The following is a 19,754-nucleotide window of genomic DNA, read 5'->3' as shown; positions in this document are numbered from 1 at the left end:
GCATTTCAAAGGGGGATGCACATTAAATTTTTAGATAGGTAAATACAGGGAAGGTTGACTCTCGGGAGTTCAGGGAGTGTCACAGCGGGGACTGAAGGGTTGCAAAATTCAGGGGAGAACCCCCCTAGTGTTTGGACTCATTGGAAAGGAAATTTAATTTGGAACTATCTACCAGAAAGTTTGAGATCTGAAAGTGCACAAGGAAGAAACTACGAACTTTAATCGAATTTGGGATTTTACAAAGCAAATTGAGACTGTGTGGGCAGGGCTAAGAGCTAAAGGAACTATCCTTCAAAGAAGCCAGTTTGAGTATTGAAGCTGTCTGGGGTGTTGAAGCCAAAGCAAATTGTCTGGAGAATTGTGGATACTCGAAAGCCTTTCTCCCCAGGAGACATTAACATAGCAACAATTAACCCAGAGATAGCTAACCATCATCCTGATCTGGAAAACCATTCCAGCATATACATAATAACAATGGCACATCCAGCCCGCATGAAAAACCCAAGCACAGACAGACATTACAAATACTAAAGCTAATATTCCCATCAAGAAAACAGATTTAAAAGATCGACACATCCAAGACAGCTTAACATTTAATGGGCCCACCAAGATATGACAAAGAAATATCAAGACCGCCAAAAGTAAACAAAGAATCTGGGCCGATTTGGTGCGAAGATTAGAACAGCTCCAAAGGTATAACTGGGCCCTGCTTTAACAAAGGATATGCTTATGCTAGGCAATGCTATGGCATGCTATGCTATGCATCAGATCAAGAATGGAGAAAGACCACTCCAGCAGTTTTAACTAGCTTCTCCAGCCTCGACGTCCTGAAGTCGAAAAGGAAGGAAGAACATCACCATCGCGGCAGCAACCGACCACAGCCAACGTGGTACCACCAAAAGCACCGCGATTAACCAACTTTGAAAACAAAACTACGCAAGGAAGAAACCAAAGAATCAAAAGTTTCCATTCTACAACCTAGACCTGACTACCAACAGGTAAAAACATTACCGAAAGAGACTTTGAACCTATTTCTGACGAAAGAAAGTGGGTACTTACCCTATAAATCCAAAACTCGCCCTACCGCATCAGTGGATTGCGCAGTAAAAAGTCTTCTACAACGTTCGGGGTACGGCAAGCAGAACCTGCAGAATCCAGCGAACTCCAAAATTGCAAACCACCGCCAACTATCAGTAAAGGATCGGTGAGCATAGTCCCTGTTTGCCCTTGAGTTTAACCTATTCAGTGTTAGGCATTGGGAGGTGGGAGGTGTATTATTCACTGTAACCCCTTTGAATTTGTGATGTCTTGTTCTTTACTTGAGTGATTATAAGTTTGACATTGTATTTTCTTGCCTTTAATAAAATCAAAGTTCTTTTGTATTAAACCAGTTGTCTCTTGCACTTTAGCACATCCCCCAAATAAATCCAGAGTCTAGAACCCATGGTGTGGGAGCGATTCAAACCGCTCAGAAGGCCAGAGGTGAACCTGACCTCACACACCACCCCCTACAAAAGCCAAAGAGATCTGTATAAAAGCGCCCGCTCTGAGAGCACGGTTTGGGCAGGAATTCCTGGCGGACCCCTAAAGTTATCAATTCAGGGCATTGTCATTTAAATCCATCATCTAAAAGCAGAAGCGCTAAAAATATCTTGGTGTCCATCAGACATAATCGATAGTTGCGATTTTTCTGAGAAACACTGGAAGTGCTGCAAGAGGAGCTATGATAAAACTTGACGCTGAGCCACATAAGGAGATGTTCCCCTGAAATTCCGGTCGGAGGCTTCCCGCCGGCAATTGCCTCCGACCGGAGAATTTTTACGAAATTACCTGGTGGTCCCGGAGGCTCCCCGGATTCCGGCGGGGAGGCCTTCTCTTCCCGTGCTGCGAAGCGCGCTCCCGTCCTGCGAAGCGCGCTCCCGTCCTCGAGGTTCCCACGCAGAAGGTGCAGTCACATGTGACTGCTCAACCAATCAGGTACAATATTCTCAATTAATAGCAATGGGAGCTCCGTATCTATGAGTTCTCATTGCTATTAATTGAGAAAAAAACCAAACACAATAACACCAAATAAAACATTAAAAAACATACCTCACATAATTAAAATTGATTGAAATTAAAGTTAATAAATATCAGAAAAAACATTTTTTCCCGAGATTTTAAAAAGTTTTAAAAATTATGGTTTAAACTAAATTTAATGTAGTGGGCAGGGTTTTTAAATGTAAAATGTGTATTTTTAATTTTATTTTTTATGTTTTAAGTGTTTTAAGACTCTTATGCCTGCAAAAGTAGGCTATGCGTCTGCTTTTTTCAGGTGCAAGAGTTTTGAGGACATTTGCTGGGCTAGATATGGGTAAATACCGCAATCTTGCCTTTGCAAATGTCCTCTCTTCTGATATGCGGATGATCTGTTAAACTGGAGCTTGACAGATCAGAAAAGCCAGTTTTCAGCGCATGCGTGTTGAGCGCTGAAAACTGACTATTGCAATGCCTTCACGAGTCATAGAAACATAGAAACATAGAAAATAGGTGCAGGAATAGGCCATTCGGCCCTTCGAGCCTGCACCGCCATTCAATGAGTTCATGGCTGAACATGCAACTGGGTCAGTAGACACTTCATACTTCCGGGATTTCTGGGTCATCAGGGCAGCTGACCAAAAGCTTGGTCAAAGATTATGGAGTCTCTTAGAGGAGGAAAGCGAGCTAAGGAGGCGGAGAAGTTTAGGGAGGGATTTCCAGAGCTAAAGGGCTCGGCAGCTGAAGGCAAATCAGGATGAGAATTTTAAAATTGAGGCCTGCTTAACTGGGAGTCAATGTAGATCATAGAGCACAGAGGTAATGGGTGAATGGGACTTATTGCTAGTTAGGATACGGGCAGCAGAGTTTTGGATAAGCTAAAGTTTATGGAGGTCTAGAGGTAACAAAGGCCTGTTTGATGGTTTCAGCAGCAGATGAGCTGAGGCAATGTTATGGAGGTGGAAGTAGTCTTAGTGATGGTGAAGATATGTGGTTGGAAGGTCATCTCAGGGTCAAATACCACACCAAGGTTGCAAACAGTCAGGTTCAGCATCAGCCAGTTACCAGGGAGAGGGATGGAGTCAGTGTCTAGGGAATGGAGTTTGTGGCGGGGACAGAAGACAATGGCTTTGGTCTTCGCAATATTTACTTGGAGGAAATCTCTTCTCATCCATTACTGGATGTTGGACAAGCAATCTGACAATTTAGAGACAGTGGGGATGTCAGGAAGGTGCTGGTGAGATAAAGCTGGGTTTCGGCAGCATACAGCTGGAACCTGACGTTGTGTTTTCGGATGATGTCGCCGAGGGGCAGCATGTAGATAAGAAATAGGAGGAGGCCAAGGATAGATCCTTGGGGGCTCAAGAAGTAACGGTGCAGGAGCAGGAAGAGAAGCCATTGCAGGTGATTCTCTGGTTACGACTGTATAGGTAAGAATGGAACCAGGCGAGTGCAATCCCACCCGGCTGGATGATGGAGGAGAGGCGTTGGAGGAGGATGGTGCAGTGAACCGTGTCAAAGGCTGCAGACAGGTTGAGAAGGATGAGGAGGGATTGTTTACTATGTTTACAATCACATAGGTTGCCATTTGTGACTTCGATAAGCGCTGTTTCGGTACTGTGGCAGAGGTGGAAATGTGATTGGAGGGATTCAAACATGGAGTTCTGGGAAAGATGGGCACAGATGTATGAGTTGACAGCACATTCCAGACTTTTGAAAGGAAAGGGAGATTGGAGATGGGGCATGTTAAGTATGGAAGAACTCCACAAGACTGAGTACTGTGAGCTAAAACTGATGTGACCTTAGTCTCTTTAATACAACTCCAGAGTGCCTAAGCAGCATGGCAGACAACCTTTTATACTCCCTTGCACGAGGTGTGCAGGTGATCCTTGGGTCTCCAACATTTGCGCCCTCTGGTGGCGAGTTTTACACAGTTGCAACGCTTACATACATAACAGGGCAGTATTTTGCAAGGTTGGGGTTTTTTTAGGAGAGGGGTGATGACGCAGATTTAAGGGGGGTGGGGATTGTGGGGGTGAAAGAACCGTTAACAATGTCGGCTAACATGGGGGCCAGGAATTTGGATTGGTTGGTCAGCAATTCGGTGGGAATTAGGACGAGCGAGCAGATGGGTCAGTTTTACCGCCCAGCAATGCGAAGACCCACATGGTAGAATGTCCCGATTGTCCTGTACTCTGGTGAACCAGATCCAATTTTCCAGAATATTGAAAAGTGCCAGTGCAGTGTTTGTATATGTGCATGTCCTGCTTCCTCACATCTCTCCATCTCAGGCCCTGCGAAATCTCAAACTCGCAATGCACAATTTTTGTAAATCATGATATGGGTCCTCCTCCTTTAAGGGATGTAATGGTTTTCAACAGTTCCCGCTCCCTTCAGCCCTCAGTGTCGACAGAAAAGGCTATGGCTACACTCAAATCTGATTCTAGACAGTCGGGCTGCAATCAGGTACAGTAGGGCCAATTTTAACTCTCTACACTTTGCGTAAATGGGACGATAGTGGCAGAAAATGGTGTCAGGTCACTTATTGCCCTGTTTAGGCTGCTGCTCTGGCTGCCTCCATCTTGGGTAAGGTCCTGAGATGGGCGGCCAGAATGACCGCCTGTTTCAGGCAGGGGGCCACCTGTAATACACAAATCCTATGACGTACACAAGACTCGGATTGTAATTTTGAGGTTCAAATGGATGGAGTGTGTGCGAAGCATGCTCTGCCCATTGTACCAGTCACTGGAGGCCACTCAAAAAACCACCCAAGGTAGCATTTCGTATCTTTTGGATGGGGGGGGGCGCCAGAAGGAGTAGGATGCACCCCCGGGCTCACCAGATCCATAGCTCGCTGCAACCCCACCCCCCACAGAAATTGCCTCTCCCCCCTCACCCACCGGATTGCCTTTCTGCCTCGGATCACCTCACCCCAAACCCCCATCCCACCCCATCCCCACCGGTTCTAAATATCTCTCTCAAAGCCGTCAAGCTGCAGCGATGTCCCAAATTGGTGCCCACAGCTCAACGAAGCATGTAAATAAAGCCCAGGCATCTAAATGCCCGACCATTATGTGCCTGAAGTTAAAATCAGCCCTGTTCTCTCTCTAAATAGCAGTCCATGATAAACACTGCTTTGGACACTTGGAAAAATCTCGTCAGTGGTAACTATTGGAAAGAGGCAGCTTTCCTCTTTCTACTCAGACTAGTCCGGGAAATTGGCTGGATTCTTGTTGCCGAAAATCCCGTAAGTTCCACTATTCCACGTCTAGTTCTTTACTTTTCAATCCAAAAGGTCTCCTTCCCTACAGGCCAACTCTTTGGGGTGAAAATTTGGTAACGCTGATTTTGAGGCAGTGTCACTGGCTGAGGTGAAATTTTACCGCGACGCGTTAGATGCAGGCCCGAAACGTGAAATTCAGTTTTGCTGCCTGAAAAGTGGATTGCAGCGTTAAATCATGGCGTTGCACACTTACCTGGAGGCGGTAAGCGGCATTGAGTGGGCAGTTAACGGGGCCTCAACATCCGGGCATTAGGCAGCATTTGGAACTGCGCCACAGACAGAGTGGCACCACCTGGATTCCATTGAGCCGTTGATTGGGCGCTTCAACGCCTCGTGGTTATATTCGCTTCCTTACACTCACTCAGACGGTAAGGATGGCAGACCTAGCATCAGCAGCTCGTCAGCGTGCCCACCGGTTCTCGGACACCGCCGTGGATGCTGTCCTTGATGCCCTGGAGAGGCGGCGGGAGTTGCTCAGGACAGAGGCTGCGAGAAGACCACAACCACCAACAGACAGAGGCCTATGGAGGGAACTCTAAGAACAAGTTTCTGTGAGTGACACGGTGGCCAGGACAGCCACTCAATGCTGAGAAAAGTGGAACAAGATGATATGCCTGGCGAGGGGATCTTAAATGTGAAAAGTCAAGATGCTATGCTCTGAGCTCAATGTGCACTCTCTCCTCAATGTAGTGGTTTGCAATCCACGCTCTACGTGGGGGAGGCCAGATGCAAGGTTCCCATTTAAACCCTCACCCACTGCAAGAACCTGCATGCGCTGTTAACTTTGCTACTCGGTTCTGCAGATCCACTCCTGATGTTGTTAACTTCTCAATCTTCATATGCATCTCGAAAACGATAGACTCCCCATTACTGTTAGGTCCTGGCCCCCTAATTCAAGCATTGCCACAGCAAGTCCACGCAGCGAATGGAAGTTATATCGAACTGTGAAGACTCTCTTACAGTGACATCTGCTAAACTATGCAAGGCACTTTGGAAACAGATAGAAGGGCTCTAATTCAGACGTTCTTTTTAATCTTACAGAACAAGCTTGCCCACAACTGCAGGGAGCAGATGTGGACTACAGGAGGGGCCGCTGATCTGCAGACCCTGACTCCATTCGAGGAACGCGTCTTGGCCCTGATGGGCATTCAAGTTGGTGCCATGGCAGTGGGTGAGCCGAGCCCCCCTGGGGACAGTGACGGTATGTTGAGTTCCTTTGCAGCATCCGGCAGGCCACGTAGGCCTGACACCACAATCCTTCAGCTTTTTCCATGAGATTGCCATTCTCGAATGTCTTTGCCGTTACTAGCCCCCTCCCCTGCAGGTATCCACTCTTCTCTGGCTTTGTGCTTTCAGATGATGACATGGAGAGCCAGGGGTGATGGTGGAGAGGATGAGGAGATGGAGGACACCTCTATGGACATGACCGAGGATCCAGCATTGTCACAGAGCGGGGGCGGCAGCTTTTTGTCGGAAGACATGGTTGGGGAGATGGAGGTGGGTGATGCTCCGGGACACAGCGGCCTGCAGCAATGCCACGGGAGAGAGGAGATCAGGGGGCCAGCTCCCTGGAGGGGGGCGGGGTTTAGTAAATCCAACCGCCGGAGCGCGAGCGTGGAAAGCGGGAGGAGGCCGGGCTGTGATTGGAGGCTCGGCAAGCACGTGGGTAGGGCGAGGGGGCGGGGTTTAGTAAACCCAACCGCCGGAGCGCGAGCGGGGAAAGGGGCGGGGGGGGGAGCCGGGTTGTGATTGGAGGCTCGGAGAGCACGTGGGCGGGAGCGGCGGCCCTGGGAAAGGCCAGCTGTAGAAAGACTCCGGGCTCCCAATCCAGCTGGCCAGGTTTGCGGGGACACTCCCCACAGCCAGTCCACCTCGAAGGGGAAGGAAGAACGTGGGCCGGATGGAAGTGATGCCTGGAGCCGGCCCGCGCGTTTGACACTCCCGGTGCTGAGGTCCAATGATGCGGGAGTGAGTGCCGTGGGCGGCAGGCCCCGGGGCTCAATGATCGCCAGAGCCCGTCCCCATCCCCAAAGCAGGACCCGTCCCCCAGTGTCCTAGAGCGGGCGGGGTTTCCCCAGTGTCCCAGAGCGGGCGGGGTTTCCCAGAGACCCAGAGCGGGTAGGGTTTCCCCGTGTCCCAGAGCGGGTGGGGTTTCCCCGTGTCCCAGAGCGGGTGGGGTTTCCCCGTGTCCCAGACCGGGCGTGTTTCCCTGTGTCCCAGAGCAGGTGGGGTTTCCCAGTGTCCCGGAGCGGGTGGGTTTCCCAGTGTCCCGGAGCAGGTGCGTTTCCCAGTGTACTCCTCCTGCAGGTTGTGGCGGTGAGCTGAATGTCAATAACTGGCTGGTGTGGAGAGACCGAGGCTCCAGCAGCTCTTTCAGTTCATTTACATTTTGGCAGATGATCAGAAACACTCGTTGAGTATTTTGGTTCCATGTGTCTCCACATCTGAACACTCTTCTTGAGGTAAGTACAGACAATTTCTAACACTTCCCTCTAGAAAGCAACCTTCAATAAATTAACCAGACTTTCACCAAAGGTAGCCACTGCTGTGTTGATTGGTTTTAAAATAGTACTGGAGAAGAAGGTGACTGACAGGATTTATGATTATAGATATAAATAGATACTGTGAATCATTATGGTCCATTGCTGCTGGGACCATGGCAACACCATCAATGGACTGCAACCATTGGCCAATAATATGGATTGAAATGTGTGCTGGATATCGGGAGCTTCTGTTTGATATCTTTGTAGCAGAAATTAATTGAAGACTTTTACCCTTTAGTTGTTTAATCTATGGCTATCAGTGACTATTACTGTCTATTAATATTGATTACTGTTTACTGCTGGTTATTGGATTATTGCCTAGTCATCATCACAGGTGGTCCCTCGAAACAAGAATGACTTGCTTCCACACCAAAAAAGGATGAGTTCACAGGTGTTTCAATGAAGGACCCAAACTACATCCTGAAGGGTGGAAGATGCCTGTGCGTGGATTTTTTCAATGTATGGTGGCCGTTGCACACCAGGAACCACACGGGCTTGACAGAGCTAGGTCTTGGTCCAGTGGCAAGGATTACCCAAGATGACTGGAAACCAGCTCTAGTGCGCACACATATCACAGTGTGGGCTGGCCCGTGCTGCACCTGTGCTTCTGGGCCGAAACTCACGCCTCCACTGGGCCCCGATCACGTCCCTCCACAGTCTCTCGCCGTTCCTTCGCCCCGACCTCGTCGCTCCTGCTGTATCTGCCCACGCTCCAATCATCGACCTGGACCTTGATGACGTCACCCTTCACTGCCGTTGCTATCCGGCACTAGGTCGTGATGTTCCGTGAAGTGACATGCCTCCACACCGCTCCACGAGGCCTCCACACTGCTCCCCGAGGCCCCACACTGCTCCCCGAGGCCCCACACTTCCTCTGAGGCCGCTCGCTACTCCTTTTATGGCCTCGACCTGCCGCTGGTGTTCTCACTCAGGTCGGGACCTCCACATTGCCCCACTGCCTATTACTGGTTATCTGTCCACTAGCTAGTACCAACTATTACTGTACTTCCTTGATCAATCTTCTCTGTTTCAGACACGATTTGCCTTTAGGAAAACCATGCTGGTTCTCATGGATTAACCGCTGCCTTTCCAATTGAAAGTTTATTTTCTCCCTGATGGTTTCCAATAACTTCCCCACATCGATGTTAGGCTGACTGGCCTGTAGTTTCCTGGTTTATCCCGCTCCCCTTTCCTGAATAGTGGTACAGGTTGAACCTCTCTTATCCAGCACCCTCGGGACCCGGCCTGTACCGGATAAGGGATTTTGCCGTCAAGGGGTGGACACATTAAATGGAATGGGACAGGTACTGAGCAAGGGGATATCGGGGCTGGCTGGCTTGGGGCTAGGAGTGTGGCAGATAGATCATGGCAAGGGTGGATCACAGGGTCAGGCCAGCAATTGCAGGAGTCAGCAGCGAGGAAGGACTTCAATTTGTTCATGTTGGAGTTCTGCGCATGTGCTACCCGGTGGCGGGGAATGGTGCCGGACGAAGGGTGGTGCCAGATAAGGGAGTCCCGGATAAGGGAGGTTCAACCTGTATAACATTCATAACCCTCCAGTTCTCCAGCACCGCTCCTGTATCGAGTGAGGATTGAAAGATTGTGATCAATGCCTCTGCTATTTCTACATTTGCTTTTTTCTGCAACCTTGAATGTAATCCGTCGAGAACAGGTGTTGATGCGTAAGATGGAAAAAGAGAGTATTAAAGATTAGCCAAGCAACAGAATTAAAATAATGCGCTGTTGGTGTGTGCAAGGCTGCAATAACTGTCTGTCTCTCTCGCAAGTTAGCTTTAACTTGCATTAAGGTGGTTTCATTGAGGCCAGGCTGACACTACAGATCTCAAATAAACGTTTTCTAATAGTCGGTAAATCTGCAGCACCCATTTTACGCCTGGGCGGCAAATTGAAACCTACCCCAATTGTCTAAATATGGGGCTTGGGGCTTGTTCATCTAGAACTTCCCTTCTTATTTCACTAATAGTGCAGTCCTGCCAGGGTTGCCCTGCTTTAAGTTAACTCTTTGTTCTTGTTTTTGTGTACTCCCCTTGAAGCACACAGATATAAATAGAAATTTAACTTTCTCATACCAGAAGAGGCTGGAGGGACTGAACGGCCTGCTCCTGTTCCGAATGTTCCTATAACTCTCCTCTTGAGCGACTCAGGTAGGTCTTTGTGGCTGTAATTCTCTGCCGGGTATCTGTGCCAGCTCTCCTGGTCCTCTGCATTGCTTGTTGTGGCTCTGGGTGCTTAGCTCGGGTGAGAGCAGAGAGCGAGAGGTGACACTCACACAAGAGTTCAGTCTACAACCACTTGGCCGTGGAAACTACTCGCTAACTTCTGACGAGAGCTCATCGACCTGAAACGTTAAATCAATTTCTCTCTCCACAGTTGCTGCCTGACCTGCTGAGTATAACTTGTTGGTATCTTGTTTTTCTAGATAAATGACCTGAGAGTGGGTTCAGAACACACATCTCATGGGTGTAAATGGTCGTAAACTGCTCCACTGTTGCAGATTAGCATTATTAATAGATTTAAGGAGAAGCTGGATAAGCACATGAGGATGAAAGGAATAGAACGATGTGCTGATGGGGTGCGATGAAGAGGGGTGGAGCATAAACACAAGCATGGAACATTTGGGCCAAGTGGCCCGTTACTGTGCTGTACACTTTAGATATAGCGAATACAGAATATATTTTGGAGCCACTGATGCCCTGTACACACTGCAGTACCAAAGAATAAAGTTTATATTCTCTGTTTTCCTCCTCATTGTATTACATGACATTTTAACAATTGAATCTGTTTGGAGTACCAGTTAGTTTCTTCAGTTTCCAGGTCTGATTTGCATATCTCAACTTTTCTATTTTCTAAACAAGGTTTTCCATCAATATGTTCCCCCCTCCCACCTTCCCCTCCTTTCTCCCCCTTCTTCCTCTCCTCCCTGCATCCCCTCCTCCCTTTCTCCTCCTTTCTCCTACCTTCTTGCCTTCCTTCCCCTCTCTTTCCTTCTGCCTTTCCCCTCCCCTGATCCTTAAGATACCTTTCTTGAACGTAAGTCTAGACAGTGAACAGCAGCAGGCTATTCAACAGCAAGCACACACATGCTGAGTCAGCACTTGCCCGATTCGGAGCTCCTTCACAGCTAACAAGACAAAGGTGGGCAGTGGAAACGTTACAAGGATACCCTCAAAGCCTCCCTGATAAAATGCGACATCCCCAGTGACCTGGGAGTCCCTGGCCAAAGACCGCCGTAAGTGGAGGAAGTGCATCAGGGAGGGCGCTGAACATGACGCATCTTAATGCTGAGAGCATGCAGAAATCAAGCGCAGGCGGCGGAAAGAGCGTGCGGCAAACCAGTCCCACCCACCCCTTCCCTCAACGACTATCTGTCCCACCCGTGACAAAATCTCTGGCTCTCGAAACTCTCTTCAGGAGTGGAAGCAAGTCTTCCTCGATTCCGAGGGACTGCCTATGATGATGATGATGATGATGTGCCGATCCCAGCAGGGCTGTGGTTGGGAGTGCAAACCGTGCCTGTGTGTCTCTGGCTTGCCCTGTCTCCAGCTGAGGTGTGCTGGTGATGACGAACAGAGTGTGGTTGCTGATGGTTCCCATCCCTGTATAATTGAGGTTAATCTCACCGAGTTTTCAAAAGGAGGTCTGCAATAAACATGTTTATATTCTGTCACTGCCCATTGGATTTTCCGATTAGATCAACTGATTTACTCCCTGTTTTGTGCCTCTCACTGGGGTATGGGTCGTATCTTGCCTGGGGCTATCGTTCACGTATGAACCTTCGAGTGACCACTGGCTGTTTATTGTTGGGGGGGCATTACAGCCGAGGCTCTTGGGATGAATTAAAAACATTGGCAAAAAAAACATCCTGCACCCACGGTGATCCTTCCCCCACGTTACCAAGTTTTGATGAAATGAAATATCCCTTCATGGTACATGAGAGAAATATTTATTTAGAATAGAATAGAACTTCATCTCGGATTGTGGCACAGGGCAGCATTACACATTCTTGGACCTGCTCTACCCGTGTGCCTGTACATTCACATATTAGTTGAATTATAGGCTTTTTCATTTACAGTACATCACACACTAATGTATCTAAGCTACAGATTGGCTCGTTTCCACACTGGCACTGAGAATGCATACTGAACATGGATATTAAATGTATACAGACATTAGAGTCGAGAAGTTGAGAACGTGGGAATTATATATGGACAGTATAAGCTAACAAAGAATTGATGGAGGAATAGCCATGACATGTTACAACACTAACACAGTTTGAAACAAAACCCACAGCTTGCAACAAAACCTCAAGGTCGTACTAACTCACATTGTTAACCTGAAACATTAACAGTAAAAGAATAATGGGCCTTTGTGTAAAATCAGACCATTCTTAGATCGGCTTATGAGTGGACAAAGGGAAAGAGGGATCAAAGAGGATAGGCTGAACTAGGATGTCACTCTAATTGTATTTGTTATCTTTTACCGAAAATGTATAACCGTCGTCCCTTTACAATGTAACGTCACTTTGTCCGTAGGAAGTGAGTGCGTTCTATCAGAGTGCATTCCTTCTGTCTGATAAAGTCCTCGATTGAGATTTGCTTTGAAATAAAAGCTTGCTTTGTTTAAGGCAGAAACGGTATTTGACTCAGTAATTTTGCTGGACCAGATTGAGGGAAAAGAGTCCACATTTATCATTTGATGTCAGAAGTGGGATCTCAACGGATGACTGCCAAAAACTTGCGAATTAAGAGCCAGACTAGCCTTGGACGAGACGAGGAGAAAGTGGCCACTGGAGTAAGTATACTTTCAATACTGCTCCAGTTTCCCACGGTTTCAAAAGTCTGAGGAAAGTTTAGCCACTCGCTGGTTCTCAGGTAGTGTCTGAACGAGATCCAGGGCAATCTGGTGAATACCTTTCAAACTTAGAATAGGGATAGAGATAGGGAAATTGCGCGGTGACGCAAACCAAGCGGCGACTCGGAAAGATAGGTTATAATAGGTAAGTCTGCCTGGGTTCGAGGCCCAGAGCCTGCCTGGGTTCGAGGCCCAGTGTCTATTTGGGTTGGAGGCCCAAGTAAAACCGCACGGCAACGCAGAGAGAGTCACGCGAACCACGTAGGGAAACGCGGAGGTTAGGGAATTACGTAAAATTAAGCCGCGGGACTGTGTAAATTTTAAATTGTACTTACGCCAGGTACGCCATCGACCTTGTATATCACTTGGTCCGCCTAGGCTCTGGGTAAGATAACTGAAACCACCATGGGGTGACGTGGGGACAATCAGGACTAATTAGGACCCTGATCCAACATGCGGCGACACAAGGATGGGTAATTTAGATAAAACTACGAATTCCCTGAAAGATCATGGATCCAAAAATAAAGCCGGCCAAAACAATTAATAGGAAAGAAGAGAGACTCTTGTGAATGTCTGTTTTAAATGAAAAATGCTTGTGTGATTTTTACTGTGGAAAAGAAAGCCTGTGTGGGAAACCGAGGAGTTGTGGTTTGTTTTAGCTCCACCCACTTTTTCAAACAGAGTGAAAGTTTTTTTTAACCCTTCGTAGTGTTGTCCTGTATGTGGGAAGTTTAAGAGTGTGAACCTTATTGAATTACATATATTTGGATGATAAGTTATTGAGCCAGGAAATGCACAAAGGATAGGTTTGTTGAGTAAAAGATAAAAAAAATACATGGTCCCGGTGGTTAAAAATTTGACATGCTCACTTACTTGTTGAAAGAAAACATGCAATGATTGATTACATTGGGTTGAAAGACATAAATGTAGTCTCGGAATGAGATAAAGAATGCCTTTAAAAAAAAAAGGCTTCTAAGCTCAAAAAAGTTTTAAATAAAGATTGAAATTACAAAGTTTGAATTGGGATTTTGAGATATTCAGAGAAGGCACAGCAAAATACTGAGATGGATTCACAAAAATATTATATTAAATCTGCAGTTTAGAAGAGACAGTATAACACGACCTTGAGGCTGGAACATTTGAGATAACGAAAAGCAGCCCTCAGTCTACGTGCCAGACTTCCCTCTAGTTATGGAAAAGATGAAAAAAAGACGTAACGTACTAAATAGGTCCTGAAAGAAAAAAATGTTCTGAGATTTTAAATTGAGAAAAGTTCCACTGCAGTCTGAAAAAATGCATCACTTCTGTCGAGTTGGCAGAAAAACTCCATTAAATTAGGGCTTTCATTGACAGAAGGAGGACATATTAAAAACCGTAGACATCTTAAAGAAAGAGTGCGCGCACGAGAAACGTACTAAGAGTTCCACTGGGACCTCTGAGAAAGGTATCGATAGACTACGTCGTTAAATGGTTGGCTTTGCATTGACCAAGGCTGATGATGAAATTGAATTTCAGTAAACAAATAGCTATTAAAAATGTGTGGTCTCATTTTAAATCAATTTAAAAAATATCTTTGGCAAGTACTTGAATAAGAAGTTAAAAAATATTGGCGTTTAATCAAATGCTGCTTTTCCTGATGAGAAGATTTTTTTTTCAGATGGTTACGTGAAGTCACGTAATGACATCAGGTCTTCTTACAAACCTGTAAAGGAGTTAACCCTTTCCATTGACAGCCGTTTCATACTGAACATTATCAATTTGGATTTCTTAATAGAAAAAAGACTCACCTAACAGAGGAAATGTTGCGATAGCCAGAATAAAAATAAAAACAGAACTAGCTTATGTAATAATACTTGCCTGATACAATAAAGAAATAGATACTCAAACAAAACAAATTGAAGAGTTAAAAGGCTAAGATAAATAAGCTGAAAGAGATCCACAAACCCAACTTAACCCTGACCTCCGATTTCACGGAGTGACCTCGACATGCATGGATATAATGCAGAATCAAGGGACCTGTGGACCCTGGTAAAGCAAACCCTGAGCCCAACTGAGCATGCCCGATTTCTAACTCACCTAGGACGTGCTACTCATGATGCATTGTTGGTTGCTCACCCTAACGATGTCCAGGATCGCCTAAACGCTATCTTTAATGCTCTCACCACGACCCTTCAGAAGCCCATCAGTATGGCCGCAGTATTAGAAACTAAACCCAAACGAGAAGAAACTGCCGATGAATTCATGGAAAGATTTATTGAAATATATGGAAGTCAATCAGGAGATAATGCCTTCAGAGCAGGAGAGGATTCTCCTCAATTCTGCGCTATTCTACTTCAGTGCCTGCCCTATTCGGTTGCTCACACTATCCGGACAAATTGGGCAGATAACAGTAAATCCCAGATGGAGAGGGCGGTTAAATATTATTGGCAGGAAAAGAAAGGAGGGGGGGAGGTGCGCCCCCAACCCGGGTCAAGACTGAATACGTGACTAGAAAGGAAGAGCCGCCTCGGGTGGAAGGACCAAAACCCGACCCAAGGGGATACCAGATGGAACCGCAGTATTGCGTGCAGGTTTGGGTGGATAAACAGGGATACGGTTATACCAAACACCCAAGTGGCCCGGGCCCTGCTAATTACGGACCGCCCTATTGTCCCCGGCCTGGTATGGGAAGAGGTCGGGGCTGGGAAAGACGAGATGGATGCTTTAATTGTGGGCAAGAAGGACATTGGAGTAGAGATTGTCCCTCCCGTCGGCACGAAAGAGGAAGAAGAGGAAGAGGAGTGGGGAGAGGACGGGGATCTTACACTAACTTCTCCCAGAACAACCTCTTTGGCCAATTATCCCCCGATTATTCGTATTGACTATGTAGCTTGATTGTGCAGCGACCCTCCCCGGATGGCGAACCGATGATATTGTTAAAAATTCGGAATGAGTAGCAACCCTTCTTGATAGATACGGGAGCCTTTATGTCTTCTGTACAATCAAAGCTTAAACTCCCCGCCTCCACTGAAACACAGGAACTTTCAGGATTCCTGGGACAAGTCTCTACATTCCCGGTGTCAGAACCGGTTAAAGTGGGTTACCAGGAAGAATCGGTGGAACATCGATTTGTTATCACAACCAATCTGGACTGTAACTTGATGGTTAGAGACCTCCTCTGCAAATTCCAGTTGCATTTGGAGTGCGGAGATGATGGGATTATTGTAAAACAGGGAACCCTTAAGCGGCAGTATTATATACCACTAGAACCCCTCAGTGGTGGTCTCTGGACCTGCCGCAGGTCCCCTATCACATAACCCTAGCATACGATCCCAGTGGAAAGAATCAGGACCTGCAGAACTTTTATCAGGATCACGAAGGGGAAGTGAAGGAAATTCTATTAAGGGCTAGAGTGACTGGACCGGAAGGGAAGGCAGATTTTGTGGAAATGGATAAGAATCTGTGGAGACAGCAACCAACGGTGGCACCACATATTACTCGTGAAGTATTACCTCCCCACCACGCTAAAGATTTGGGAGTTATGGTGCGCCAGGCTAGAGACGAGGCTGACACTATCAGCCGAGATGTGCAGATTGTAAAACATGGCCGAACAGTCCAATTCCACGGGGATAAGCATAGGCCTGTTGCCTACTACTCTTCCAAAATAGACCACGTTGCCTTGGGACACCCTGTATGCACTCCAATATTAACCGCCATCTACAATAGCCTTCAATCGCTGCCAACATCACCCTCCAGAAGGATATTGTGGTGTACACCTCTCACTCCGTAGCTGCCCTCCTGGGCCAACTGCAGACTCAACACCTTACCATGGCCAGGCAAAGCAGATATGAGATCTACTTACTAAACAATCCTAAGCTGACCTTTCAGCACTGGACTGCAATTAATCCGGCCTGTTTTCTTACTGAGCCACCCCAAGATGAGGAAGAACCCAGTCATGATTGTTTATCTTTAATTCAAGAGACCTCATCAGTCAGGGAAGATTTAGTTGATGGACCAATGGAAGATCCAGACTGTATTATGTATGTTGACGGAAGTTCTTCTATTAATCCAGAAGGTACACGAATCTCAGGATACGTTACAGTAAAACAGGAGAATCAGGTCTTGGAATCTGCCGCCTTTGAAACCGCCTATTCTGCCCAACAAGCTGAAATATTCTCCCTCACCCGAACCTGTATCTTGGCCAAAGACCTCAAAGTCAATATCTATACCGACTCTAGGTATGCCTTTGGGGTGGCCCATGATTTTGGACAATTATGGAAAAATAGGGGATTCCTAACCTCACAGGGGAATGAGATATCCCATAGGCAACTAGTATCTGATTTGTTGCAAGCCCTCATGCTCCCCAAGCACATTGCCATTGTTAAATGTACCGCCCACACCACCGGAAAGTCCCCGGTTGATATAGGGAACCATTGTGCTGACGAAGAGGCCAAACAGGCCTCTCCTGACCAACAGGTGGTAGTGCCCAAAATGATGAGTCAGACTAAAAATTCTGCAAAGGATAAGTTAGCCTTGGAAAAACCAATGCCAACCATCCAAGATGTTATTAAAGCACAGGAGGATGCTCCTGAAAAAGAAAAACTGTTGTGGAAAAGTTATGGATGTACTTAAGACAATGTTTCTAAACTCTGGACCATTCCCGCGGAACAGACTTGCATGTCTGACGAGTTGGCTCTATGGGTTATTGAATGTATGCATTTTGCTACTCATTGTGGAGCAAGGACCACGAGTGACACACTTTTGGCTACTTGGTGGCACCCTAGACTCCAGGCGCTCACCCAGAACATCAGTAGCCGTTGCCTGGTTTGCCAGCAACATAATCCAGGGAAGGGAGTCCCCTGTGATTGGGGTAAAACGCCCCTACCTGAAGGTCCCTTTGAGACATTGCAGTTGGACTACATTGAGTTGCAAAAAGTTCAGTGTTACAAATATGTGTTAGTAATAGTAGATGTGTTTCGCAGATGGATTGAAGCCTACCCTAACCTGGACAATAAGGCTCAAACTGTTGTTAAGGTGCTAATGAGGGAAATTGTTCCTAGATATGATATCCCAGCTCGACTGATGACCACCTATGTTCTTTCTCTGACTCAGGCTCTGCGACTAGCTCACAACCAGGTTCGAGAGGCTCACCTCGATCTCCCAGTTTTACCCGAATCATCCCTCGTGGTACCAGGGAAGTATGTCCTGATTAAGAAATGGATTCGGAAGGGATTAGAGCCACGATGGGAGGGGCCTTTTCAGGTGTTACTCACTACCCTGACTGCAGCCAAGGTTGAGGGGAAAAGTGCCTGGGTTCACCTGCACCACTGCAAGCTCACCACCCTCTAACGAACCTATTTTACTGGTTATTTTAATTCCTGTTTCTGTTCCAGATTTCCTCTTCTCCATCGCTGAACAAGGCCGTTGGAATCCTACTTGGAACGTGGACCAGTTTGAACTTTTACCCGTAGTGATAAACAGCCAGCTACACCAACGGTGACCTGAGAAGAGAGACGGAAAAACCGAACTCTTTTAATCAGCAAAATATCTTAAGTGTTATCATGGAATGATAAAAGGGGGGAATGAGAATGCATACTGAACATGGATATTAAATGTATACAGACATTAGAGTCGAGAAGTTGAGAACATGGGAATTATCTATGGACAGTATAAGCTAACAAAGAATTCATGGAGGAATAGCCATGACATGTTACAACACTAACACAGTTTGAAACAAAACCCACAGCTTGCAACAAAACCTCAAGGTCATACTAACTCACATTGTTAACCTGAAACATTAACAGTAAGAGAATAATGGGCCTTTGTGTAAAATCAGACCATTCTTAGATCGGCTTATGAGTGGACAAAGGGAAAGAGGGATCAAAGAGGATAGGCTGAACTAGGATGTCACTCTAATTGTATTTTGTTATCTTTTACCGAAAATGTATAACCGTCGTCCCTTTACAATGTAACGTCACTTTGTCCGTAGGAAGTGAGTGCGATCTATCAGAGTGCATTCCTTCTGTCTGATAAAGTCCTCGATCGAGATTTGCTTTGAAATAAAAGCTTGCTTTGTTTAAGGCAGAAACGGTATTCGACTCTAATTTTGCTGAACCAGATTGAGGGAAAAGAATCCACATTTATCAGCACCAACACATTCAGTTAATACAAGGTACAACATTACAGTTACAAACAGTGAGACTTGCATTTCTACAGCACCTTTCACAACCTCAGGACGTGCCAAAGTGCTTTACAGCTTGCTATGGGAGCCTACTGTATGTAAATTGGCTGCTGTGTTTCCTAAATGACAGCAGTGCCTACAGTTCACGCTTTGGGACGTCCTGAGGTTGTGAAAGATGCCATAGAAATGCAAGGTTATTTCTTTCCTCTCGGCCCCAAACACAGCATGACTCAGCTTAATTTACACATTGGGATGGGGGCTGAAGCTGTGTTCACCCGCACGAGGAGCAGCGTAAAGTGAGGGAAATTCAGAAGCCCACCAGCACTCGCACTCACTTCCTTCCTTCCACCCAGTCTCAGAAGATTCTCCTCTCCTATTGTGTAATTTCCCCATCTCCCACACTATTGCCTCTCTGCGCAAGGCTGCCAGTTTCGTCTCATCGCCAATAACAACTGGGCTGAGACTGACCAAACTAATTTCTCAGTCAGTGGGGACCTCCATCCCTCAAGAGGTGGGTTGAACCCAACTGCCTCCCACTGCCCCCCCACCCCCCTCACCCCTTGCCCACTCCTGCCCAGAGGTGTGTAATGTATTTGCTTCATGAATTCTTTGCTTAAGGATTCATAGCAACACATTGCTATGAAGAACAAGTTGGTTCAATAGAAAAAGGTTTAACAATCACACTACACATTACCAGTTCAGCCACCAGGCTCACAGCCACCTGCCTCGTCTTGGATCCTCCAAACCCAACTGTCTGGGGTTTTCTTGAATCTTGTGAACATTACATGACTGACTAAGCCACTCCCAACTAACAGCTCTACAACTCTTTTAGTTGAGAAACAATAAATAAACAATTAAATCAAGTGCCCCCCAATCTGGG

This window comes from Pristiophorus japonicus, chromosome 24 (assembly GCF_044704955.1).
Source record: "Pristiophorus japonicus isolate sPriJap1 chromosome 24, sPriJap1.hap1, whole genome shotgun sequence".
NCBI classification, from domain to species: domain Eukaryota; kingdom Metazoa; phylum Chordata; class Chondrichthyes; family Pristiophoridae; genus Pristiophorus; species Pristiophorus japonicus.
The sequence above is the reverse complement of the archived record's forward strand: the minus strand, read 5'-3'. Positions refer to the sequence as shown.